Raw genomic sequence first — 12,051 nt, 5'->3', positions numbered from 1 at the left:
TGTTGATGATACTTTTATTATTAAGCCTCATGGTCACAATAGATTAGAATTATTCTTGCAGCATTTTAATGTGTGACTTCATTAAGTTTACCATGGAAGATAAGGTTAATGGTCGCCTTCTATTCTTAGATGTCCTTATCTCTAAGAACAAAGGTTGGTCCATTTATCATCAAGCATTCCATAAAATGCTCATATAGAACAGTACCTTCATGTCGATTCCCATCATCATTTGGACTAGTGGTGTTTTAAACACCTTAGCCACTTAGGTTTTAAGAGTTTTTGATGAGAACCACCTTAATGAGAAAAAGACCCACCTCCTTGAAGTTTTCATGAAGAATGGTTACAAGAAACACCAAGCCCTCAGAGTCTTCCAAAAAGCCAACCAAGGCCCTAGATCGAAAAATGGCCCTAGCAATATTGTGTCCAGTTTTCAGCTTCCCTGCATTCAATGAACCTCTAATAGGATTTCTCACATATTAAGGAATAATAAGGTTTCTGCCACCTTCAAGCCTCTAAACACTATTCATAGTACCCTTAAATCGTTCAAGGATCTAGTTGACCCTCCAAGCGAAAAAGGTGTCTACTTAATCTTGTGCTCCTATGCGGCTCCCTATATTGGTGAAACTATTCATTCCATTAGAATGAGAATTCAAGAACACATAGTTGAGATCAAGCATGGTCTCGTACTCACCCATTGCAGAGCACTGAGAGAAGACTAAACATCACATCTGCAATGAAAACTCCAGATTCCTAACCAAGATTGGTCATTATCATCATAGGAAATTCAAAGAGGCCATTAAGATCAAGAAACGCATAAGTAATCTAAACAAGGATAACGGTTGGAAAATTAGCAAGAATTGGGTTCTCACCCTTTTGTCAGTTTTCTTCCTCTTGAATCCTCTTATGCCTTGTGTTTTGCTTTCTTTATATTTTCTTTAAGAGTTCAGTATTATTATTTTCATTTTTGTCCTCATTCTTTCTTTCTTTTTTAATCATATACATAGAGATAAATGTTTATAAAAATAATTTAATTTTTATATTTTATATTTTTAAATTTATTTTCTTAAATTTATTTTTTATTTTTTTAATTAATTTTTTCTATTCCATCATATTAGGGATATAATTAATTAATTCATATGGTTGGTCATATATATATATATATATATATATATATTATATATATATATATATATATATATATATATAAATGACCAACCATGTATATATATATGACCAACCACACACACACACACACACACACACACACACACACACACACATATATATAATTGTAATGATAGGGTTTTATTATATTTTATTGTAAGTTTTAAGTAATTTAATTTTTTTTCCTTGGATCCATAAGATTGTTGAGTCCATTGGGCATGCGGCCCCTTTGGGTGGGCCTACCTAAGGGTCATTACTAAAAAAAATTGAAGTAATCTTTTAGTAATTAAATCTTTAAACCCTATTAATTAAGGTTATTCATATAGTTAATTAATTTTAAGATATATATGTGTGTGTGTGTGTGTTCTTATTTTTTTTTTTTTTCATTTTATTTATTTTTAAGCTTTGGCCCTTTTAATTTTATTATATTAAGGTTTTGACCTTTTTTGTTAGGTATATGATTAATATTTTTTTTTGTAAGTAAGGATTCATTAGATCATGGAAAATTTACATAATATGCAGCCATAGAAAGTCTTTGTTAGACAATGTCTAGTTTGAGCAAAAAGCAAAAATGACTGACTAGCTTGGAACTATTATGGGGATGATTGTATGCCCATATATGGGAAAATAGATGGCCTCTCTTAATGTTATGAGAATAGTTTAATTATACAAAAACCAAGTTGATATATAAATGAACCACAGAAGCAGAGAAATCCTTTCTTAATTCTTGTTTGTGATCAAGGACATGCCTAGAGCTACTTGAAGGGATCCTCTTGTCCATCCTTCAGCCAGGGTGGTTGTTCCCATTCCACTAGAGTTGAACCATAGCTTGTGTTTGCATCCTGTTGTGGGTTCACCTCCAGTTGTTTATCGATTGCCATTGTCCGACTACTAGTCATTGGTCCCATCACACTATTACTCAAAGGTCCTGGTTCCCTGATGTTATTTTTTGTAGCAATGGATTTTTTCCAACCACGAAATTTGGTGGAGAGGCTAGAACAAATGAGATATCAAAAATCCAGAAATAGTTTCTAGAAATTCTGCCTAGAAATGACTTAATTAGATTATTAACCAGTTTTTAAATATCTCCTAAGTCTAAACTTATGGAATATGGTTAATTAATTAGTATTAATTAAGTTAAGGCATGAATTATCTAGAAACTCACACGGATTTATCCAGAGATGATCCCGGTCATCAATTATGTTTTAATCTTAGTCATTAGTGCTCCAACAGAGGATTATAACAGGAGGTCGATGTGGTGATGGAGAGTGCACTTGAGCAGTTCGATTTCTGGGCAGATTGATTTCCAGAGTAGCAATAGTCAATTGTCGAAGAGAGAGCTAGAGATAGAAGCAGTGAGAGAGGGTAAGAGATAGTGCGGCTGGAGGAGCCATTCTAGATCTAGCGAGTGCATTTGCAGAGAGGCAGAAGAGCCACAAAGAGGTTGATGCAGGGGCAGTGCAACATTCTCTAGAGGCAAGATCAATTTGCTGAGAGGGAGAGACATTTTCAGTTCCAAAGGCGGGGAAGGAGTCCTAGAGTGTTGGAGAAGCATATTTCGAGTCAGAAGAAGGTAGAACGACTTCATTAGAGACCATTCTGAGGCTATACATCCAGCAGGATGTGCAGAGTAGCGCAGAGGTTGACACAGAGGGTCAGAGGGTCGAATTTCTAAAGGCAAGTTGAACCAGGAGATTGCCTGTGGGTGAGGAAAATTCCTCACTAGATTTTTTCCAGTATTTTTATCTGTAAGATTGCTAGATTTCAACATCCAGTTGTACTTAGAATTTCTCATTACTACTTAATAATAAAACCCTCAATTGTTGCATTGGTTTCCCAAATTGGGTTTTTTCAGGGATTTTTGGTCAAAAAATAATTATGTTATTTTTATGTCTGTGTGTTAACATTTCTTCCAACATTTATTCTTCCGCAATTTTAGCAGCGTGATTTATTCAGTATTTGCCATAATAAACAACAAATAAATTGTTAAATTAAATTAACAATTAGGAGAATAATTTATAGTTGTTGCAATAAGATTCCAATTTGGAATCTTCACATGATATCAGAGTGCAGTTGATCAGCCGGAGAGCTCAGAGGCAAAGAGAGAAGGAATTTTGCTGCTCATTGAGGGCAGCAGGTTGAAATTCCAAAGGGAAACATAGTCATTATGTGAGGAGACTGAGTTACTTGTGGAGGTTCGATTTTTCTGAGTGAGGGGCAAAAAATTTTGATCCTACGAGATCGAGTGATTGCAAAGGTTGAGGGACCAACTTAGATTTTTCGTTGAGCAGATCTCTAGCTGGATGCAAAGGTTTTGTAGTAGTATGCTAGAGCAGAGACAGCGTCGGGTGGAAGAGAGAAGAGCACACAGAGAAGGAAAAATTTCCTCATGGAACTTCTAGTCTCAAGAAGTTTGATTTTTCCTTGCAGATCAATAGTCGTTGTGAGCAGATCTTCTCACTCCATAAGGGAGTGTGAACAACAAAGCAGCAGCTGAGCAGAAGGAAATAGGAAATTTTTGACAGATTGTTGAGATGGTCACTGTTGGGCTTCATGATGAGGACAAGTTGGATGGAGCTTCCAACTACGTCATATGGAAGGCAAGGATGTCCTTCCTTCTAGATGAATATGGCCTGAAAGCCTATATTGATGCGGTGGTAGCAGTTCCCACAGAAGCGGATGACCTGAAAGAGTACAAAAATGAGATGGCGCAGACGAAGAGGTTGATCCTAGATGGAGTCCGAGATCATATTGTCTCACATATAGCTGACAAAGATACTGTCAAAGAGATGTGGGAGACTCTCTCCATGTTATACCAAGGTACTTCTGAGCAGTGGAAGATGTACTTAGAGGAGAAGTTGAGATGCATCACAATGCGGAAGGGGGAAGGCATAGATCCCTTCCTAACCAGATTCCAGGAGGTTCTAGACCAATTTTCAGTTGTTGGGGAAGCACCTCAACCCACATAGATAGTGCAATTGGCACTCAATAATGTCTCAAAGGAGTGGGAGGTATTCATCCAAAGTGTCTTGGGTAGAGATACCTTGCCAAGGTGGGACAAGATGTGGGCCAATTTGTAGTAGGAGGAGTTGAGACAAGCTCTATTGAAGAGCTCTGTCAGTGGTAGCAGCAACGGATTGAAGCATGTGAAGGAGGAGGAGAATGTGGCCCTCGCATCTAAGGGTCCCAATCAGGGTTAGGGGGAGCAAAGGAAGAAGAATAAGGACATGTCGAAGGTCAAGTGCTTCAACTGTGGTGAGTTTGTTCACTACAGTACCCAGTGTCCTCTCAGGAAGAAGGAGAAGGAGGAGAAGGAGGACTAGTAGGCAGCTTCAATAGAGATCGATAGATTATCCTCCAAGTTGGAGGAAGACTTCGCCATGTTTGTTGATATACCTCCAAGAGTGAGGTGGGGAGATTTGGTGTTGTAGCCCTAGAATGCTACAGACAGGCAGGATCCTTGAGGAGTCCACCTCCAAGATCAATACCTTGCTACGAGGGCCCAAAATATTCAGTAGCAGGATGGATCAGTGATACTTGATGCAGTCAGATGTCAAACTGATAGTCACAGAGATTAGTAGTAGTTAGATGTTGGGGAGCGAAGTGCAGAGTTGGCAGTAATGTAGTTGGCATAGTGCACAGTCAACAGTAACGTAGAGTCTTCAATATATAGTGTAGAGGCTAGTAGCATTCAGAGACTCAGATGGCTGATGCATTACACTGATCACAATTGATTCAGTATTTTGAATGTTTTTCAGTTGCAGATGTTGCAATTGTAGCAGCAACAAATGAGAGGGAGTTGCAGTGTTGGCAACAGTTTAATAGGGTCAACAACATCACAAATGCAGTGTTGGAAGCAGTTCAACAGGGTCAGCAGCAACACAGATGCAGCGTATATCAGAGTTGCGTAGTAGTTGGTGGTAAGTATGGCCAGACATCAACAACGTGACAAAAGATAATGCAAAGACATGGTGTTGCTACACGATGTGCAATAGCACTAGAACACATTCCTCGCTAAGAGGGAGTGTTAGTTTTTGTAGCATCGGATGTGTTCTAGCCACGAAATTTGGTGGAGATACTAGAATACCCAATATCTCCAAAACCTGGAAATCATTTCTGGAAATTCCCCCTAGAAATGACTTAATTAGATTATTAACCAATTTTTAAAAATTTCCTAAGTCTAAGCTTAGGGAATATGGTTAATTAATCAATATTAATTAAGTCAAGGTGTGAATCATATAGAAAATCACATGGATTGATCAAGAGATAATCCTAGGCATTGAAAATGTTTTAATCTTGGTCGTTGGTGCTCCAAGAGAGGATTAAAAGAGGAGGTTGATGTGGTGATGGAGAGTGCACTTGAGTAGTTCGATTTTTTAGCAGATCGATTTCCAGAGTAGCAACAGTCAATTGTTAAAGAGAGAGATAGAGATTAAAGCAATGGGAGAGGAGAAGAGATAGTGAGGTTGGAGGAGGCATTCCAGATCCAGCGAGTGCATTTGCAGAGAGGCAGAAGAGCTGCAGAGAGGTTGACGCAAGGGAAGCGCAACAACCTCTAGAGGCAAGCTCGATTTTCTAAGAGGGAGAGACGTTTTCAGTTCCAGAGGCCGGGAAGGAGTCCCAGAGTGATAAAGAAGCATCTTTCAAGTCAATAGAAGGCATAACGACTTCATTATAGACTAGTATGAGGTTAGACGTCCAACAGGTTACACAGAGGCTGGCGCAGAGGGTCAAAGGGCCGAATTTCTGAAGGCAAGTTGAGCCGAGAGATTGCCTATGGGGTGAGGAAAATTCCTCACTAGATTTTTTCTAGTATTTTTCTCTATAGGATTGCTAGATTTCATCATCTGGTTGTACTCAAAATTTCTCATTGCTGCTTAATAGTAAAACCCTCAACTACTACACCGATTTTCTAAAGTTGGGTTTTTTTCGGGACTTTTTGTCCAAAAATAATTGCGTTATTTTTATGTGTGTGTGCTAGCATTTCTTCCAACGTTTATTCTTCTGCAATTTTATTTGTGCAAATTGCAGTTTGATTTATTCAATATTTTCCATAGAAAACAACAAATAAATATTTAAATTAAATAAACAATTAGGAGAATAATTTCCAGTTGCTGCAATAGGATTCTAGTTTGGAATCTTCACACTTGGGGGTTTTCTCCATAATATTGCTTAGAATCCAAGGCTTTCCATAAGACTATTCCCGGCGCCCCCACCCTTCCCCCCGCCCCCTCACCCCGCTCATTGGTTTCATCTTCATGAGACAGAGGGGCTTAGCCCCTTGCGAGACTAAGTCTCGAGGACTCTGAGAAGAAAAATTGTTTGAATTGTTGGAAGGTGTTGGAGGCGAAGGAGGAGGTGGGAACCAAATTCTCATGTCTCTAGCTATAACTCGTAAAGAAGCGCACACCTGAATTAGGTAAAATTCCAGGTCGAAGACACGACCTTCCACAATTGTCTTGACTTCTTCTTGTTCTAATAGTTGGCATCCTAACATATTTCTCAATGCCCATAGATTATTGCATGTGTTTCCAAGCTCTTGATCTATCATGTCCACAACCATGCGACGAATGCGTCTTGGAAGGTCCTCATCGAAACACTTAGTGCTAGGGCCATGCTAAGGAGGAGGTGGTTTTTGACCTTTGCCTCTTCCCCCTCTCTTGGGATAGTTGCATTCCCTAACCATTGTTGCTAGCCTTATGTGACTAGAATTTATCTTATCAACTCCACTAACTTTCACTCTGGTTTCTTTTGTGCAAATGAGCAATTGAATAGGTTATTTCCTTGTTAGTCGATTTTGTCCCAAGTTGGAAATATATTCTAAGTTCTTGTTGCCTTTCCACCCCATCACAAAATTTGCATGGGGCTTGTGAAGATGGTTGGCCTGGAGTGTTGCCATCCTCCAGCCTTAATTACTAGTGCGTTGACTGACATGAAGTCTTTCAATGCCTTCAGGCACCACTTGATCACTCAGATATGGGGAGGTATATGACTAATATTAGTTATTATCTATCAATATATTTATATTTCCATATTTATAGGGTTTTTAATATATTTTTAATCTTTTGATCGTTTATTTGACTTATTAATTTTTGCCCTTTCTTTTATTTCTCGCATATTTATATTGCTGGACCAGATTAGACTTCTCATCATTGTCCTGATGATGAGCCACACTTGCTGGCTAGAAACATCGATTCAAATAATAAGTTGTGATGGATCTAGAAGAAAAATTAGAGCTATTCACATCACAGAAGCCTAAATTTAGAATTTTTTCAAATTATATAAATTGAAGATTTTTTGTTTTATTGATATGTTAAAATATTTATATTTATTTATTATATGATTGTAAATCTATTTTAATTTTAGGTATATAAAGCATTGAGAGGAATCACGTGTAAGATTTTTAATCATTTAATTACATGTTACATATTAATTCCTTTAAACATTCCATGTTATGTATTAATTCCCTTATATTAAATGATGAAAAAATTGACGCCTTGAGAAATTTGATGTGCTTGAGATATTTTCAGTTGAGATGGATCTATGTTGGTTTGTTTTTTTATTTTATATATTGTCACATATAATTATTTAATTTTTGTTTAATTTTTTGTTATTGTAATGTGATGTTATGTGACAACATATCCTCCGTGTTATGTTATGAATAGAGTTTAATCTTTTTTCTTCATTGTCAATTAATGAAAAACAATCATTTTCCTAATCTCATTAATAATCCATGAACAAAAATATTATTTTTCGTTATTTTCTTATTACAAATTAATTAAGTAGATATTTTTTTCTCTATGTCGAGGACTAACACATAATCAAAGATAAATGTTTGTTATTAAGATTGTTTTTTTTTACAAGAGTGATTAGTAATTTCATTAAATATGTGCCTGGAACACAACAGAAAACCTGGGGAATGTTTACATTTAGTACAAAGGTGCCAGATCTTCTAGAAATATCACATATGGAGTTTCAAAAATTACTATAGTCCTTCTTTCATGTTCATATATCATGAAGGGATTATTACAACTACACGCTCTACAAAATTGGCCAAGAAACACAGTACATTTGCAAAATTTAACCATAAATCAACTAGGAGGGATTGATGGACATCTTATCAGAAGATTCCCCTAAGGCATTACTTGTTGTGCTGTTGTTTTCTTCAACATTCCTCTAGAGTTGCCTGTTCTCAATCTGACTTCAAATCCAAATGATTTCCTCTTCAAACTAGTTCATTTTGGTCTGAAGCTTATGTAATTTTTCAATGAAGAACAAAATGGAAGCTAATTTTCGGTTCACGTGTTTCTTAAACTCATTGTTCCCATCATCATTGCCTATGGGAGAATGAGGAAATATAGGGCAGTGGTTGATCTGAAAACGATCATATTAAAACTGATGTAGAATTGATTATGCCATTAATGAATTGATTATTAACCGGAAGTGCAGAAATCGTGAGAAGTGAAGAGAAGAAGGACTTTGCGACAGTTGGAAAACTTAATCAAGATGCAAAACAGAACTGAAAACAACAAATACACAGCTATACCAGACATCAATATTGTTTACGAAGTTCATCCCTGATGGACTACGTCTTCGGGTCCACTTTCAAGATGGGCGACCGCTTTATTAGGAATGAAGCCGAGGAGTTTGATTACACAAAAATTTGACCAAACTGAATGTGCTCGCAAGCACTTCTGGTTACTGTCAACAGAAAGTTCTTTGAACCAACTTTCCAACGCCTATCTTGGTTCCCAATTCCGACTCCCGATGCTCCTGTTACACTGAAAACAAAACAGACTCTCTCTTGCAGAATCTGCATACAAAAACTCTAAAAACCTCTCCCCTCTTCTTCAATGAGCATACATGCCTTTTAAAGGCCTCCTGGTGCACTTGAGGTCTCCAAATTATGATTGGCATGTACAGGTTGATTTGTGGGATTTGATTCCCCTTGGTTTCATCACAAATTGCCACTTAGGGATTACATTTATGATTCTTGGCATTAAATCTGCATTAAAATCTTTACAAACCCAAAATAAAACATTAGAATAGTCGATGACCATTAGCTGTCAGCTAACCGGGTGGAGGGGGTTAACCGTCGGCATGTGAATAGGTGGCTGACTGCCACCTAACGGCTTACTCCGACGGTCCCGGCTAGCGGTGTGGCCACGTGCTCTGATCTCATGCTGACTGTTACCTGCTATCCCGCGGTTCCGACGCTTAACTGTTGTCTGTTAACCCTGACGGTCCCCGTTCTTGTTCACATTGCCACAGCTCTCTCGACGCGGTTACAGTCACGGTAACCTCCAACCTGCTAACCGAAAACCTTTTGCGTTGTTCACATGATCTCCGATGCGGTTAAGAAGCCGATACGGTTAAGGACTGTAATTTGATTTAATTGTAATGTTTTAATATAGGCCGAGGGGTAATAAACCATAGTTTAGGTTTGTTTTAATGTATTTTGATTAATACATTGTATGACAATGTATTTTAAATACATAACATGAATGTGTAGTGTTTGAAATATGGGTTTAGGGACTAGGTTAAGGTGTTTAGCATAGGCTTAGGGTTTTAGGCATAGGATTTAGTACATAGGACTAAGAGGTAGGATTAGGATTTTTAGGGTCTAGAATAAAAAATCCATATTACATATTTTGTCACAATGCGACAATCAAGCCATACATATCATCGACAAACAATGACCAAACTTTGCCATGACGACAATCCATACACATCGTTGACAACTTGGACGATGCGTCTATGCCACTGACGACACTGATCATAACCAACACTGTCGATCTGTCGAGGTTGAACTGAAGCGACAACGACACTGAACGACACCCATATTCACTGATGACGACACTTTGAACACTTGTGTAATCGAATCGACAGAGCCACCTGGATCAGTGGTTCAAACACCCAGAACTTGAGGAAGGGGCACCTTGATTCTACCATGCGGGACTAAGATGTTAATTTCCCCGAAAACAACCAAACTAAGTTGAACTCGTCTCTAGTTCCAGGAGATGGATATGCCTCTAAGACTCGAAGTGCCAAGTAGAGAAAATGAGCCCAAATCCCCAAATATAAACCACAAGGTTTGAAATACGGAGGATCCCAGGAAAAGAACCATGATTCTGCCCAACTAAAGATACAAAAAAAAGAGTATTCTGGGAAATGATCAGAATCTTTGGTGGGCAGGACTTGCTAAATAGACCAAATTTTGTGACTAGGTGGATATTGATAAGGAAACAAAGATCTGCCCCAAAGGCATGAACATAAATACCTACAATAACATCTTCAGTCTGTCAACCCATGCAAAATTAAATCCTCTTGGTGCACTTGAAGGAGGGTAGATTAAGCTCTTCACATAGCTATATAACACCAAGGTTTCTTGTCTGGATAGTGGAGCATGAAATCTCCAACCCATTTTTAATCCTCTAACCAAAGGATTACCAGGATTGGGAGAGTGCGAAAGATCACTGGAGTCTTGGAGGAAATGTTCCAACCATCTTCCATAAATGTCATTATTTTTCCTCCCAATATCTTCAAGAACCATATTTTCTTTGCTTGAACTAAATTTCCTTGCCTTGAATGCAACACAATACCCTTATCTCCACCACGCTTTAGTGAACGCATCCATTTAAAACCACTTAAATTTACCCCGTCTGGTATTCCTTAGATTGAATGTACACTTGGAGGATAGAGCATGGATAAGATTTGAATTCTCCATTGCCACATGATTTAAGTCCATAGGCACATGGCCTTCTTCCCCACAAATTTCTCTCCTTAGCACAACATAGTTACCGATCAAATGAGAAAATGAACTGGTACCAGTTTTTTGAGGTAGCAAAAAATCACCCGATTTTGGAAAGTGGTGATTCCAGAATACACCTTTTTTTTTAAGCATATTTTTGGCACTTTAAATTTTCTTATGTATCAAGTATGAACATTTATTTTTTTTCGATGTTAGTGATTTTCATGCTGATTATGAAAAGTGTTGATGCAACATCAACACATTTTTTTAAATGTTAGTGATTTTCATGCTGATTTTGAATAGTGTTGATGTAATATCAACATATTTTTTTAGAGAGCTTATTTTTGCACTTTAATTTCATTTATTTATTTATTTTTATTTTTTTTATGTATCGAGTGTGAACATTTTTTTTTTGTTAGTGATTTCCATCTTGATTTTGAAAAGCGTTGATGAGCATCAACCCTTTTTGTTGAGAGGACTTGGTTTTTATAGTTTAAATTTTTCTAATGAATTAAGTGTGGATAAATTTTTTTAAATGTTGGTGATTTTCATATTAGTAATAAAACATAAAAAATAATAATAATAAAAACATGACAAAAAAATTCAAATACAAAAAAATATATATATAAAAAAAAAGAAAAACAAAAAACCTATAAAAATGTTAAAAAAAAAACATAAAACATAAAAGATGACAAAAATAAAAATAATAAAAACATGTTAAAAAAAAAACATGACAAATAAATTAAAAAACATAAAACATAAAACATGTTAGTAAAAAAAAAACACATGACCAAAAAAAAAAAAAATCAAATATAAGAAAATAAAATAAAAAACCTATAAAAATGTAAAAAAAAAGCAAAATTAGTTAAAAAACAAAATATAAATATAAAAATATAAAAAAAAAGGATTTTTTTTTTCAAAAAAAATATATAATTTAAAGAAAAACAAATTGATCCACAAAAAAAAAATCTATAAACATTTTTTTTTTTTTTAACAAAGTCGTCTACTTGTGTATTATAAAACTGCAGTTCAGAAATCTATTACAAAAGAGGGGAAGTTCCGAGAGCTGAGATTCAAAATTGGGTGCGCAGACCCATAGTCCTCAAAGCTTCTCTTGATTACACATAAAGCTAAAA

This window comes from Pinus tabuliformis, chromosome Q, assembly GCF_031772625.1.
Source record: "Pinus tabuliformis cultivar Carrire ecotype Pingquan chromosome Q, CPIR1, whole genome shotgun sequence".
Taxonomy (NCBI): Eukaryota; Viridiplantae; Streptophyta; class Pinopsida; order Pinales; family Pinaceae; genus Pinus; species Pinus tabuliformis.
This window is presented reverse-complemented; position numbering follows the sequence as displayed.